Source organism: Dendropsophus ebraccatus, chromosome 14, assembly GCF_027789765.1.
Source record: "Dendropsophus ebraccatus isolate aDenEbr1 chromosome 14, aDenEbr1.pat, whole genome shotgun sequence".
Lineage (NCBI taxonomy): Eukaryota > Metazoa > Chordata > Amphibia > Anura > Hylidae > Dendropsophus > Dendropsophus ebraccatus.
The window spans coordinates 8200355-8216448 of NC_091467.1; the positions used below are offsets into that span (position 1 = coordinate 8200355).

General features: G+C 44.5%; 1 protein-coding gene across 1 annotated transcript in view; it reads right to left on the reverse strand.

The window, feature by feature from the left end:
* CSNK2A1 (casein kinase 2 alpha 1) overlaps positions 1-12353 on the reverse strand; it is a 34012-nt gene extending 21659 nt beyond the window's left edge. Inside the window, exon 1 of the mRNA XM_069951522.1 lies at positions 12280-12353. The gene's annotated coding sequence lies outside the window, so the exon portion shown is untranslated. The remainder of the gene's footprint in view (positions 1-12279) is intronic.
* Between the last annotated feature and the right edge of the window lie 3741 nt (positions 12354-16094).

The following is a 16094-nucleotide window of genomic DNA, read 5'->3' on the forward strand; positions in this document are numbered from 1 at the left end:
CCCCTTTAAGCCCAGCCCTAATACCACATGAATAAACTCCAGATGTTGACTTTTAGGCCCCATTCACACGTCCGTCAGTTTTTACTTTCAGGAAATCCAAATCAGGAGGCCTCAAAAGACATCAGGAAAGCATCAGGATTTCCTGACAGTAATCTGTTTTTACCTTCAGGAAACCATCAGGAAATGCCTTGTGTTTTCAATATGGTCTAGTATGCCAACATACAACCCAAGTACCCACATAGCCCCTAGTGTACTCTGCCATTGTCTCCCCCTCATGTACCATGCCACTGTGTCCTCTTAGTGTCAGGGGCGGTCTTGGCATTTCTGGGGCCCCAAGCGAAGTTATGTCTGCCCCCCCCCCCTCGACACGCGTTCCAAAACAATAGACCGCTGTGTGTTGCCCCCAGTAGTATAAACCCCTTGTGCGCTGCCGCCAGTAATATATACTCCTTGTGTGCTGCCCCCAATAGTATATACCCCTTGTGTCCTGTCCAGCGGTCTTGAGCACAAGAGTGGGGCGTGGGGGCCCCCCTGGATGTTGGGGGCCCCAAGCGATCGCTTGGGGTGCTTGGTGCCAAAGACCGCCACTGCTTAGTGTACCGTGCCACTGTGCCATGACTCAGCAGGTCATGATGGGAGTAGTAGTTCAACACTTGGATGGCCACAGGTTGCAAAACTACAACTCCCACCATGAACTGTCAGCGGGGGGGAGGGTGAGGGTCAGGCAGGCTAAGGTACAGGGGGAAATGGGGGTTGAGGGAAGACGGCGGTCTGAGATCCAGGCTGAGGTCCAGCAGGAGTCGGGCTGCAGGAAGAGGTCCAGCAAAGGTTGTTCTATGGTCCGGGGGGTGGGGGTTTGGGAAATGATCCTGTGCTGTCAAGGTGAGAAGGGGGGAGAAATGGGGGGAAGAAGGAGTCTGGCGGCCGGGCACTGATGACGTCTGCGGGTGACAGATCAGGCTGCTCTCTCCGGTCCAGGTGGAGGTTTTTTTTTAAAGAGATGGACGGAGGACTGCTGTGCTGTCTCTCTCAGGTATTGGGGTCGCTCCTTGCAGTCACCCGCCTTGCCTGTCACCGTTCCCCAGCCCGTCATCTGAATTCCGGACACATTCCTGATATGCATCAGGAAAGTGTCCAGAGTTCGGGCGGTCCCATAGGCTTCTATGGGGGCATCCGTGCTGGGTTTCCGGAGGAAAAAAGGACAGGATGTAAAAAATCCTGACCTATTTTCCCAAACGAACACCCTTCAGGAAAAATCCTGATCCGATCAGCTGTCAGACGCTCATGTGGTTACATCTTTTCTGCTGCCCATTCGATGCATCATTGTCGGCTTTACATGACCCTGATCAGGTGACGTGTGGCCTACAATGGGGAGCACCCATCGTTACCCTGCTCCTGCTCCGTATTCACCTGAACTCATCCACCATACCTGTACAGAAGTTGGTGCCCAGGGGTGAGGCGTTGCTGTGGTCATTGATCCTGGACTGCTATCTGTTGTCTATATCCAGTCTCTCATTCATGCTTTATACCGCAGCACCAGCTTACCAGTACCTTGTGCCTGGACATATACCTAATATCACACTCCAGATCCCTCCTGCAGACGCACGACCCGTAATAATGGGCTGGATGACTCATGGCGTTCCCTCCAGGAAGGGAGCCGGATGATGGGAGTGATGGTTAGTTCCAGCTAGATTGGGAATTAGATGGTTTTATTTCATCCGTCTGCATATGGTAACAATGCAAATGAAATGGCCACGGGGGGGGGGGGGTTGTCCCCCTTTTGCTGACCTGGTGCTGCGGCATACACATCTCCCTGCTCCTGTTTAACCCCTTGTATACTGCAATTTATGTCAGGCCTTATCAAGCTCCAAGGGAAACCATTTAATATGGCAAACAGTGATCTAGGAAGTCTGATACTTTGGCAGATCTGTGATATAATGTGGAGCTTCGCCTGTCCGGAAGATGAGGGGCTGCACAGGTGTGACAGAGGAAGGAGATGGAGCTGTAGTACATAACTGTATAGAAGCCGCCACTGGCTGTAATGTGGAGGGAATACAGGGAGTACAGGAGCCACTGAGCGCCAGCTACAGCATCACAGCCGCCTCTATTCTAGATAGAGCAGAAGGGCGGCCATGGATCAAGCTGTGCCTATTCAGGCTTCACCATTACTGTTATGTAACATGTGGCTTTGAACAACAGGCACGGCCATTGCTTGATAGTCTACACCATTTTCCCTCTAATTTCAGTCTACATAATGCTGCCATATACAACTCACATAATGCTACGTCAGTGCCATGCCAACACTGACATGCAGCTCACATGTTACCAACATACAGTGCCATCCCAATTCTGACATAAACAGCTCACATAATACTGCCATATAGTGCCATCCCAACACTGACATATACAGCTCACATACCACCACAGTGCCATCCCAACCCTGACATATACAGCTCACATAATACCCCCATATAGTGCCACCCCAACACTGACATATATAGTTCACATAATACCTATATAGTGCCATCCTGACATATACAGCTCAAAAAATAACACACTACAGTGCCATGCCAGCACTGACATATATAGTTCACATAATACCTCCATATAGTGCCACGCCAACACTGACATATACAGCTTACATAATACCACCATATAGTGGCACTGACATATACAGCTTACATAATACCACCATATAGTGCCACCCCAACACTGACATATACAGCTTACATAATACCACCATATAGTGCCACCCCAACACTGACATATACAGCTTACATAATACCACCATATAGTGGCACCCCAACACTGACATATACAGCTCACATATTACCGCTATAGTAAATGGAGTGGTCGGACCCCTATGTCAGATATCCTCTGTTCTATGGAAGGGATGTAACCTTTCATCTTAGAGTAACCCTTTTATTCTCAGGGCCTTGGTGATACTACTATTTGGTGCGGTTTCCCTCACATTATGGTGCATTATTTATTTGGTGTCTAGTCTTTTGTATGTGTGAGTTGTCTTCTGGGTTTTGATGGATTTAGACTAAAGGGAACGGCATGAATTGTAACCTCTGATGTGACAGATCCGATGAGTAGGTCATCTACTGCATTCTGTACTATACAGGTCCCCACAGCTGCAGAACCTCTTTCTGAAGAAGTGCAATTTATATATCAGACACCAATTTAATATGGTCTAGATATTCCACTCATCAGAGCCAGATACGGAATCTTGTTCTTTTTTTTACTTAGGCTGGGTTCACACTACGTTTTTTGCAAAAAAAAACATATGAAAAAATGGATGCATTTGCTTGCATCCGTTTTGATCTGTTTTCTATTCACTTTCATTATAAAAAAAACGAATCAAAACGTTTTTGTTTTTTTTAACGTACACAATAAGGTAGCTGACCCTACTTTTGTGTCTGGTAAAAAAAACAGATCCGTTTTGATCTGTGTTTTTTTTTTTTACAATGGAAGTCAATTGAAAAACGGATTAAAACGGATGCACACAAATGCATCTGGTTTTTTTCATCCTTTTTTTTTTGCAAAAAATGGATTGCAAAAACGCAGTGTGAACCCAACCTTATTTGTTTTGGACATTATCATGGGGGTGGCCATCTTGTCTGTTGTGTTTTTAGCATCCTTAAGAGATATTCTTTACTGTCAGCCCCATGGACAGAGTGGTCTAGCCCAAATCCTAGAATGCGGTTCACGGAAGAAACAGAGTGCTGCACCTCACACCTATGGCTGATACTAGTACCTCTCGGCTGCATAAAAAACATCAGAATTCTGTATGTGAATTGATCAAGCCACACTGCCCCATGTACCGCGTGCAGGTATCTGATACACATGGGTCCCTACACTAAGTCCACACTGTGCCAGTCAGCGACCACCACCCCCGCAGGCGTGCACAGTCAGGGAAGGGAGGCCATGGAACGGCCCTGCAACCCCCATGCCACAGGACCAGACCCAAAAATGCCACACCAAAACCCAGCCAGCACCACCGGCGGAGGTGGTCGCCCCCAAACAGCACAGGTCTGGATAAGGTATTGCACTCACCATAGCTATCAAAGATAGAATGGCACAGACAGGAGGGATTAAGGTGTCTCCTGCTAATTGCGGTCTCACCAGGAGGAGTGCAAAACACTGAGAAAAGAGAGAAACAAAATACGGTTCAGGGATGTCTGTCCCATTCTTTCTGTGATAGCTATGGTGAGTACAATACCTTATCCAGACTTGTGCTGTTTGGGGGCAGCTTCCTCCGCCGGCGTTGCTGGCTGGGTTTTGGTGTGGCATTTTTGGGTCTAGTCCTGTGGCATGGGGGGTTGCAAGGCCATTCCACGGCCTCCCTTCCCTGACTGTGCACGCCTGCGGGGGTGGTGGTCACTGACCGGCACAGTGTGGACTTAGTGTAGGGACCCATGTATATCAGATACCTGCACGCGGTACATGGGGCAGTATGGCTTGATCAATTCACATACAGAATTCTGATGCTTTTTATGCAGCCGAGAGGTACTAGTATCAGCCATAGGTGTGAGGTGCAGCACTCTTTTTCTTCCCTGAACCAAATCCTAGAATGGCTCAGTATACTAGACCTGCCCTATGACCTACAGGGAGGTCGAACTCGGAGCTTCGGCTAGTGTGAATGGTGTCTTATCTATATACTGTGCTGTAATCCTGCCTGTGATTACAAGGAGGACACTGCCGGAAAGTGATCTGTACAGAACAGGACGGTTCTGAACGCTTTAAAAATATGTTTAACTTGAAAACTTCATAACAACAAAAAGGCACTTTCCAATGACAGGTTGCCTTTAAAGAAAAAAACTTGTTTTCAGATGAGCTGGTGTCAAAAAGTTATATAGATTTGTTAATTTACTTCTATTTAAAAATCTCCAGTCTTACAGTACTTATCAGATGCTGTATGTCCTGCAGGAAGTGGTGTATTCTTTCCAGTCTGACACAGTGCTCTCTGCTGCCACCTATGTGATTCTCACTTCCTGATTGGTCCATGTTATACACACGCCCCTTTCTCATTGCTGTCATGTGACCACACAGACATCTGACAGCAGCCCTGCTTCTCTATTCTAGCCTGTTGTACTACGCTACTGCATTATGGGGATCTGCACCTCCATCCTGTATCTACAAGTTGCAGCTGTGTTATCAGGATTATACAGTTACTATACATTATACACCACATGCTGATTGCTATACTGTACAGTAACTTATATATCACATATCCAGCTGCTGTTGTGTTATCAGGGTTATGCAGTTACTATACATTATACACCACATGCTGCTATACTGTACAGTAACTTATATATCACATATCCAGCTGCTGTGTTATCAGGGTTATACAGTTACTATACATTATATACCACATGCTGATTGCTATACTGTACAGTAACTTATATATCACATATCCAGCTGCTGTGTTATCAGGGTTATACAGTTACTATACATTATACCCCACATGCTGCTATACTGTACAGTAACTTATATATCACATATCCAGCTGCTGTGTTATCAGGGTTATACAGTTACTATACATTATACACCACATGCTGCTATACTGTACAGTAACTTATATATCACATATCCAGCTGCTGTGTTATCAGGGTTATACAGTTACTATACATTATACTCCACATGCTGCTATACTGTACAGATATGCAAAAGAACACTGCAGAGACACCATCACATGTCTCGACGTCAGTGAACTAGCCAGACCTTCCCTCCGGGAAGGAACAACCAAGCCAAAGGCGTTCTCCAGTCAAGGAAACCACCTCAGCAAGATATCCATCCACAGACAGCTGTTTCGGGGTTTTTGCCCCTCATCAGTGTGGAGTAGGTTTCTGGCTGGTGGGAGCAATGACTAGTAAGTGCATGCAAAAGGACGCTGGTTGACCTCAGGGAGATCAACCATAACACAGCAGAGACACCATCATGTGTCTCAACGTCAGTGTATTCTAGAACATTGCCCCCTGGGAAGTCGAATATGCAAAAGAACACTGCAGAGACACCATCACATGTCTCGACGTCAGTGAACTAGCCAGACCTTCCCTCCGGGAAGGAACAACCAGGCCAAAGGCGTTCTCCAGTCAAGGAAACCACCTCAGCAAGGTATCCATCCACAGACAGCTGTTACTATACATTATACACCACATGCTGCTATACTATACTGTACAGTAACTTATATATCACATATCCAGCTGCTGTGTTATCAGGGTTATACAGTTACTATACATTATACACCACATGCTGTTATACTGTACAGTAACTTATATATCACATATCCAGCTGCTGTGTTATCAGGGTTATACAGTTACTATACATTATACTCCACATGCTGCTATACTGTACAGTAACTTATATATCACATATCCAGCTGCTGCAGTGTTATCAGGGTTATACAGTTACTATACATTATATACCACATGCTGATTGCTATATTGTACAGTAACTTATATATCACATATCCAGCTGCTGTGTTATCAGGGTTATACAGTTACTATACATTATATACCACATGCTGCTATACTGTACAGTAACTTATAATATCACATATCCAGCTGCTGCAGTGTTATCAGGGTTATACAGTTACTATACATTATACACCACATGCTGATTGCTATACTGTACAGTAACTTATATATCACATATCCAGCTGCTGTGTTATCAGGGTTATACAGTTACTATACATTATACTCCACATGCTGCTATACTGCACAGTAACTTATAATATCACAGATTCTGCTGTTTATAAGTGTTTGTTTAATCTGTTTTACATGTTATTCAGAATAATAAATCATTATATTTGGGGTGTGGAACCAATTGTCTGCATATCATGTGATTTCTTATGGGAAAATTTGCTTTGGTATAAGAATGGATTTGGATTACAATCGCGTTCCCGGAACGAATTATGCTCGTAATCCAAGGTACTACTGTATATATATATATATATATATATATATATATACATACACACACACACACACACACACAACACCGGGAATGTTTTAGCTTTACATCCTTTTGTGCTTGTATATGTATATGATTCCCTACATATACATGCATTCTAATGCTTCACATGGCCAGGGACCCCTTACTTCTATGGATTATGGAGTGATTTTTCAATAGAGACATTTTTTATTGATTTTTGGTCTTTTTGAAAAAAAAAAAAAAAAAAAACATTCAACAACAGCGGCCTCCTCCTGTACCAGATTTATACACATCTAAACTTGCCCCCAAGCAGGCCTGACTTATAGACATGTCGTATAAGCTAAGTTTACTGGACCAGATGCGGCTAAAGCAGTAGTAGCTTAACAAGGAGAAAAAGTACTTTTTTTCCTGCCACGCAAGGCTGGGAGGGGGGGGCAACTAGTCACCTGGGCAGGAAGCCACCAGTGACTAGTCACAGCTCTCTGTTGGCGCGCAGTTTGGACATGATTGACAGGCAGAAAGGCCTGTTAGTTCATTCTGCCTCGTGCAGCAGAATAAAAGAACTTTTTTTCCTTACTAAAGCTACTGCTGCAACCGTGGCTGATAGGTGCCACAAGCTGCACAGTAGCAAAGGGCTTTCATGGTGCTTTGTCCAATCATTAAGACACTGGTCTGGGACGTCTGATTCTGCTGGATCATCCTGACTTTGTACTATAAAACATTTTCGAACATGGCACCTGTATAAAAATTTGGTGCATCTATAGAATGGTATAAACCAACAAAGGTGTATTTGCATTGAGAATTAGTTGCAGAGTACATACAAATGAAGGCCATGTAGCTCATCCCCACGGCAAGCAAGGTGCAAAATACGCAAAATTATAGCGGAAATTCATCAGTCGGAGTCGGAACTAGTTTTGGCTGACTAAAAAAAATCTCAGTACAATTTAAAATTGAGTTTTGATATGAATTTTATAAGTCTTGCTCATCAATATATATTATGAGCAACATTCTAATAGCACTTATGGCCCTATTAGATAAGGGTGGTCGGGGAAAAGTTGTCGGTCACTATGTGGCAGTTTATTTATGAGCTGGAAGAGTCCATTGTGTGGGGGGAGATCTGTGCTGTTCACTTCCTGGATGCTGGATGATTGTATATGAGCAGCAGTGTAATATGAATACAGTGGTACCTTGGTTTAAGAGTAACTTGGTGTAAGAGCATTGCTTTGGTGTAAGAGCTCCCTGTACTGGGTGGGAGGGGGAGTGGAGGAGGGGCATGGTCTGCATAGCGGGGTCTACAGCACTGTACTCTGACCCAAGAAGTCTCCCTTACCTTCCAAATCATAGCAGATCCTCTTCAGGCTGGGGCTTACATCAGGGGACAGGACTGTGGGGGGTAATCTCTCCATAGCTGTAACCTCTCTCTCCCTGGACAGAGAGTGCTGCATGTATGTGCCCACATCTGCCCTGCTCATTGCTTCATGCTCCCTGCATTCTCTGTCCGCCCTTGTGTTTCCCATCCTCTCCATTACTGTACAGTAACTTATAATATCATATATTCTGCTGTTTCTGAATGCTTTGGTTTAAGAGTGCATTTGGATTACAAGCGCCGACCCGGAACGAATTATGCTCCTAATCCAAGGCACCACTGGCTGCAGCAGGCTGTGTGAGTGTGCTATGGTTGCAGCAGGCTGTGTGTGTATGCTATGGCTGCAGCAGGCTGTGTGTGTGTGTGTGCTATGGCTGCAGCAGGCTGTGTGTGTGTGTGCTATGGCTGCAGCAGGCTGTGTGTGTGTGTGTATGCTATGGCTGCAGCAGGCTGTGTGTGTGTGCTATGGTTGCAGCAGGCTGTGTGTGTGCTATGGCTGCAGCAGGCTGTGTGTGTGTGTATGCTATGGCTGCAGCAGGCTGTGTGTGTGCTATGGCTGCAGCAGGCTGTGTGTGTGTGCTATGGCTGCAGCAGGCTGTGTGTGTGTGTATGCTATGGCTGCAGCAGGCTGTGTGAGTGTGCTATGGTTGCAGCAGGCTGTGTGTGTATGCTATGGCTGCAGCAGGCTGTGTGTGTGTGCTATGGCTGCAGCAGGCTGTGTGTGTGCTATGGCTGCAGCAGGCTGTGTGTGTGTGTATGCTATGGCTGCAGCAGGCTGTGTGTGTGTGTGCTATGGTTGCAGCAGGCTGTGTGTGTGTGCTATGGTTGCAGCAGGCTGTGTGTGTGCTATGGCTGCAGCAGGCTGTGTGTGTGTGCTATGGCTGCAGCAGGCTGTGTGTGTATGCTATGGCTGCAGCAGGCTGTGTGTGTGCGTGCTATGGCTGCAGCAGGCTGTGTGTGTATGCTATGGCTGCAGCAGGCTGTGTGTGTGTGTCTGCTATGGCTGTGTGTGGTATGGCGTGCTCCCACGCCCACAGTGGCCCCTCTATATCACTATGTGCGACCCCTCTCTATCACTGTGTGACCCCTCTATATCACTATGTGTGACCCCTCTATATCACTATGTGTGACCCCCTCTCTATATCACTATGTGTGACCCCTCTATATCACTATGTTCGACCTCTCTATATCACTATGTGTGACCCCTCTCTATATCACTATGTGTGACCCCTCTATATCGCTATGTGTGACCCCTCTGTATTACTATGACCTCTGTATCACTATGTGTGACCCCTCTATATCACTATGTGTGACCCCCTCTCTATATCACTATGTGTGACCCCTCTATATCACTGTATGACCCCTCTATATCACTATGTGTGACCCCTCTCTATATCACTATGTGTGACCCCTCTATATCACTATGTGTGACCCCTCTCTATATCACTATGTGTGACCCCTCTATATCACTATGTGTGACCCCTCTACATCACTATGTGTGACCCCTCTCTATATCACTATGTGTGACCCCTCTCTATATCACTATGTGTGACCCCTCTCTATATCACTATGTGTGACCCCTCTATATCACTATGTGTGATCCCTCTATACCACTATGTGTGACCCCTCTCTATATCACTATGTGTGACCCCTCTATATCACTATGTGTGACCCCTCTCTATATCACTATGTGTGACCCCTCTATATCACTATGTGTGATCCCTCTATATCACTATGTGTGACCCCTCTATCACTATGTGTGACCCCTCTCTATATCACTATGTGTGACCCCTCTCTATATCACTATGTGTGACCCCTCTCTATATCACTATGTGTGACCTCTCTATATCACTATGTGTGACCCCTCTCTATATCACTATGTGTGACCCCTCTATATCACTATGTGTGACCCCTCTACATCACTATGTGTGACCCCTCTCTATATCACTATGTGTGACCCCTCTCTATATCACTATGTGTGACCCCTCTCTATACCACTATGTGTGACCCCTCTCTATATCACTATGTGTGACCCCTCTGTATATCACTATGTGTGACCCCTCTCTATATCACTGTGTGTGACCCCCTGTATATCACTATGGCTGACCTCTATATCACAGGTATCTGGCAGTGTTAGCAGTGTTTCTGTGTGTATGGTGAATATTTAGTTAGAAACATAGAAGACTGTCAGCAGGAAAAGACCTCCTGCTCCATCTAGTCTCGTTGTGAGTTGTTCAGGACATGGAGGCTGGAGACTGGCTGCATCCACTGCTTACACAGGAGAAGCTGCTCTATATCTTTATTCTCTCAGAAGTCGCCCCAGGATCATGTAGGACATTAGGAAGAAGCTGCTGAGCCAGTGTGATAGATAACTCCCCTGGCCATTTATCAAGGAGCAGGAGTCAGAGTCGGGAGTCGGTCCTGATAAAATTCAGGAGTCGGAGTTGGAGTCGGAGCTGCGGCTTACCGACTCCACAACCCTGGTGCTAAGCCATAGTAATAATAATAATAATGACTCCAATCATTATAGGGCAGGTGTGACAGCAGGACTATGTACTTACTTAGTATATTCAGTTCTGGTCAGTACAGGGTATACATAGGATAGCAGAATAATCCACAGTACACTGTAATTAACACAAGGGGGCAGTGTTGTCCTCCAGTAAAAGGCTCAGGAATCTTCTTCCATTCAGCTGCAAATGGTGACATTGGGATTGTGGCAAGGTCACAGTGTTATTGTGCCGTCTACATTATGGAGCTTTGATAAATTACCAGCAGCGCTCCTTTACATGTTTTACATATAAGTTCACCTTGTAGGATGTACCTGTTTAGGAGAGATGACGCGTCGTCAGTGTATGTATAACATGCTGTCTGTGGCCCGGAGGAGGGGGTCACACTGTATATATTCATTTATCAATGATGTATAATGGTGGGAGCTATTCTGTCACCAGGACAATATGTGATAACCCACCATGTGTGACAGGAAGGGATATAACAAAAAAAGCAAACTGCAGAGTGCATGCAGCATTTAGTAAAGACCTTATAGGACAGTCCTGTATGGGGGTACTGTTATGAGTACGCCATGCCGCCTCCTCAGGCTGCCAGTAAACTGCAGTTATCCATGCAGATAATGCACAGCTGCAGTGAAGTGGATAAGTTATTAATGAAACAAAAAATCTATGCAGAAATTGACCTGCGGTGCTGAGAAAGCAACAGCGTGTCAATATTAGTGTAGGGAAGAGATTCATGGGGGAATGGAACCACTGACTACAACAGGAAGGTCAGAATCTGCAGTGTGTGTAACACTTGGGCTGTGTGCACACACAGTTTTTGACCCTGTTTTAAAAGGAAAAAGAGACAAAAAACAACCAAACAGCTATTTTTTTACATCTCATGAAAACATCCACAATATGGTCTTTGTTTTACGAATCTAACCTGCTGATAGCTCCCTATTGTACAAGGGGCACTGAGGACATCTCTTACCTTCATCCTTGGCGCCGTTCCCATGCAGGTTTAATGTAGTGCTCTATCCAGTAAGGAGGTTTGGAGCACTGCCCCGCCCCCAGAGATCCAATTCACCCGTCCCCGGCCGGCCCGCTTAGCTGATATTCATTTGAAGAGGCTGGTGAGCCAGGGGCAGATTGGAGCTCTGGGGCGGGAAGAGTTACTAAAAAACCTTACCGGACGAGCATTAAAACATCAAGGGAAGAGTGCTGAGGATGAAGGTAAGAGACATAACTACATTCTAAGCTCCCTGTGTGCAATAGGGAACTATCACCAGGTTAGATTCATCTAGCCTGCACATAGTTCCCCTGTAAATGTTACTGAATAATAATAATAATAATAATAATAAATGAATAAAGTGCTTCTATTCTGGGACGTAAACTTAAAATTTCAAGATGTTTATTGCTTAAAAACAAAATACAGACCAAAAAGCTGCAAATGCAAAACTAGTTTTCTTCACACATAGTACTTACATCAGTCTTTTTTCAGCTGAAACCAGGAGTGGGTCTACACGATAGAAGCTGTACCAATCTGTCCATTAAAATTTTGCCCTGTCAGCTCCACTCTGAATTTTGGTTGGAAAAAAAAACAGTATTCAAAAGATTGACGGAAATACTACCGTGTTTCCCCAAAAATAAGAAGTGGCTTATATTTCCCCCCCCCCCCCTCAAAAACAGGCACTATGTCTTATTTTCAGAGGATGTCTTATTCCCCGCCCCCCCCCCCCCCCCTGCAATACTAACCCTGGGACCAAGAGCACATCAGCAGAGGGGCGTATTGGCGAAACATGGGTTAGACATGTGGTGGGACGTGCGTCAAGCGCGCGTTGGGACGTGGGGGCCATGGGCCAGTATGCCAGTGGCCCCGGCTTTGGAGGTCCATGAAGGGAATAGGTGAGTCTTGGGTGGCAATGGGAGGCCTTACTTTTTGGTGTGCCCTAGTTTAGGTTAGGGGTGCCTTATTTTTGGGGGGATGCCTTACTTTAGGCTAGGGGGTAGGGTAGTTGGGGTATCTTTTAGGAGGGTGTTTTATTTTCGGGGGAAACATGGTATGTGTATGCATGGCCTCAATTTATCTATTCAGCAGTGAAATCTGCAACTATTCTGGGACAAGAATTTACGTGTGACTTTATAAACTTACCTGTACTATGTGTACTCTTTAAAACTTTACAAAAAAATGTGCTGTCACGTCATCAGGGCCGCAGGCAGGCTGGAGCTTGGGAAGACACATACAATGCAGCCCTATTACCAATAGGCCCATGTGGACCCGGCCTTATCCATAGTGACTACAGACTACAGTCGGGCTTGGAAGCTGATGCAAAGCTCTGACTGACAGCAGGGACACCATCCGGGCACTACAGAAGGGACTGCTACCAGCCTGAGGCCCAAAGCCTAGACAAACTCTGCCAGGAGCTATGGACATGTCTCCCCAACCCCTCTGCACTGTTGTTCTTCTTTATACATTGGTATCCTCCAGGTGCTCTGCTTCCCTCCCATAATGCAATCCCATACTATAACCGTCTGAAATATGTGTTTGAGATAGAATAGTCACACTGCGAACTATCTGATGACGGGAAACCATAGGCGGCATCATCTGTGGAGAGTATAAGGCAACTACTAACAGCAGGAAACACTAATAATGGTGGATTACCTCGGTTGTACAGCTCACCAAGCAGGGCAGATGGCACAGTATAATCTGTAAGGGCAAGGCTGGACTGGCACCTAGAGACACAGGGTAAAAATGGAGTCTGGATCAGTACAGTTATCTAAATAAATGCAGATGGAATAAATCATGGACACGCTGATCACGATTGTTACATATGGTCATCACATCTGTAATGAGAGAGAAAAGGTTTCTCCTTCACCACAGACGGGGATTCTTTACTGTAAGAGCAGTGACAACTTGATGTAATGATGGCCGATTATTGGCATCTAATAATATCACGTTATCATGTTACGCTTAGTAGAGATAGGATGTGGAGCCATTTATCTGACAGGTGGAATCGGAGTTGGGAAGGATTATTTCCTTCAGGGCCTGGTATAGACATCTGCCTCATATAGGCGGCTCTCCAGCTTCTGGCTGCCTGGGCATGATGGAGAGTCACAGGCCCCCAGCACACATATACTATGCCATGTTCTCCATTAGATATATTTAGAACATTGCAGTTCCTCTTTCTGATCATTTCCCCTTTATCTGTATTATACTGATAAGTTCTGGTTACTTATTTATCAGCTCTTTAGTTATCTCTATATATGACCTCATAAACCACCACTAACACAACGCCAGAAAGTAGAAGCCAACTGCACCTGCCACCCCCTGCTAGACCTATTCTTTCTGTGAACAGTTTGTACATACATGTAGCCAGTGGTTACGAGTAGCATTCCCCCCCCCCCCCCCCCCCCGTTTCGAATAATAATTTTTTTTTTTAACGTTTCTTTTTCTGTCACCATATCCTATGAGCTGTGTGAGGCCTTGTACTTTTTAACGTCACCATGCTGGGGTGCATACCACTTTTTAGTCTTTTTTAGTGGATAAAACCAAAACAACAAATCCAGCAGGTTTTTCTTTTAATCTCTAAGTATTATCTGCCTGTCAGAGCTACACTGACACGCATCCTTTTTGGGCCAGTGTAACCCACTGGGGATCATAGATGCCATGATTATGAAAACAATCCCGATTAGCAATATAACACAGCCTGGAAATAATGATGCAAGAATTACTCCTAAGTCCATATTCCCTCATTTTATTTTCAGTCTGACACAGTGCTCTCTGCTGACATCTCTGGCCGAGACAGGAACTGTCCACAGCAGGAGAGGTTTTCTATGGGGATTCATGGAAAACCAAGACAGAGTTCCTGTCTCGGCCAGATATGGCAGCAGAGAGCACTGTGTTAGCCTGAAAATAAAACAACATTTCCTGTAGGACATATAGCAGCTGATAAGTATGGGAAGACTGGAGATTTTGAATAGAAGTAAATTACAAATCTATATAACTTTCTGACACCAGATGATTTGAACTATAAAGATTTTCGCTGGAGCACCCCTTTAACTTCTCACTGCTTGAGAACGGCTACACATTGAGCCGAAACATTGCACTGGTGTGATTAAAGTGGAATTTCCTTGGAAGTGTGGTCTCCTTCATCTATTCTTACCATGATCCATTACAGCACTCTGACTCTATGCTGGCTCATGCAAACTGTATAGTTTCCACAACTTCTACAACAGTATAGGACAGGAATGGGTTAAGAAAATGTTTGATTCATGTGGCTATCCGCTTAGACTACTGTCCTCCTTATAACAGGCTCTGTAAGGTCATCTAAGTAATGCATTATAGCAGATCAGCTGACATATTACAGGATAGTCTGTCAACAAGCATGCTGACTTTTTCCAATTACATTCAGCAGAATAGTGAGTGCAGCTCTGGAGTATAATACAGGATGTATATTGGTTGTTTAATGAGCAATGAGTGTGGGCATGGACCGGTGGTTTATGTTACGGTGTGTTTCTTTTCGTTAATCTTTCTATTTTTTTTGTTTTATTATGGTAAGATAAGGTATGTTTACTTCTGTATTTATTGTTATATTTAACCCCTTAGTGACTGGCCTATTTTGACCAAGCCATTTTCATGCTTGCCGCCTTCCAAGAGTCACAGCGTTGTTTTATTTATGCCCAGGTAGCCATATCAGGTCTTATTTTTTGCAGGACAACTTATACTTATGTTGCCATTTCCAGATTCATAAAACCTATTGATTCATTTTTATTAACTCTTTTTTGGAGGAATAATAGAAGAAAAAAGTCATTTATTTTTATATATTAATATTACGCTATCCAGTGTACTGTAAAAATAACGTAATAAATTTTTTCTCTGGGTCACCACGGTTACAGCAATACCAAATTTGTATGTTTTTTTTTTAACTATTACCACTTTGGCACAATAGAAACGATCACAAAACAAACACAAAGACTGTGGCCACATTGCAAGATGCACAGCGCTCTTATCTTTCACGTGATGCAGCTGATTTTGGGCTCATTTTTTTGCTGGACGATGTTTAGTTTTTATTGATACATATACTTTTACATATATTGATACATATACTTTTACATATATATGACATTTCTATCTCTTTAATGGTGTTTTTTCTTAGGCGGATTGACAAAATACAGCAATTATGGTGCTATTTTTTTTTCTTGCGGTGATATAGTTTTATAGATTGGGTCGTTACAGATGTGACGATACCAAACATGTATTGGGTTTGTGTTTGTTAAAGGAGAAGTCCAGCGAAAATATT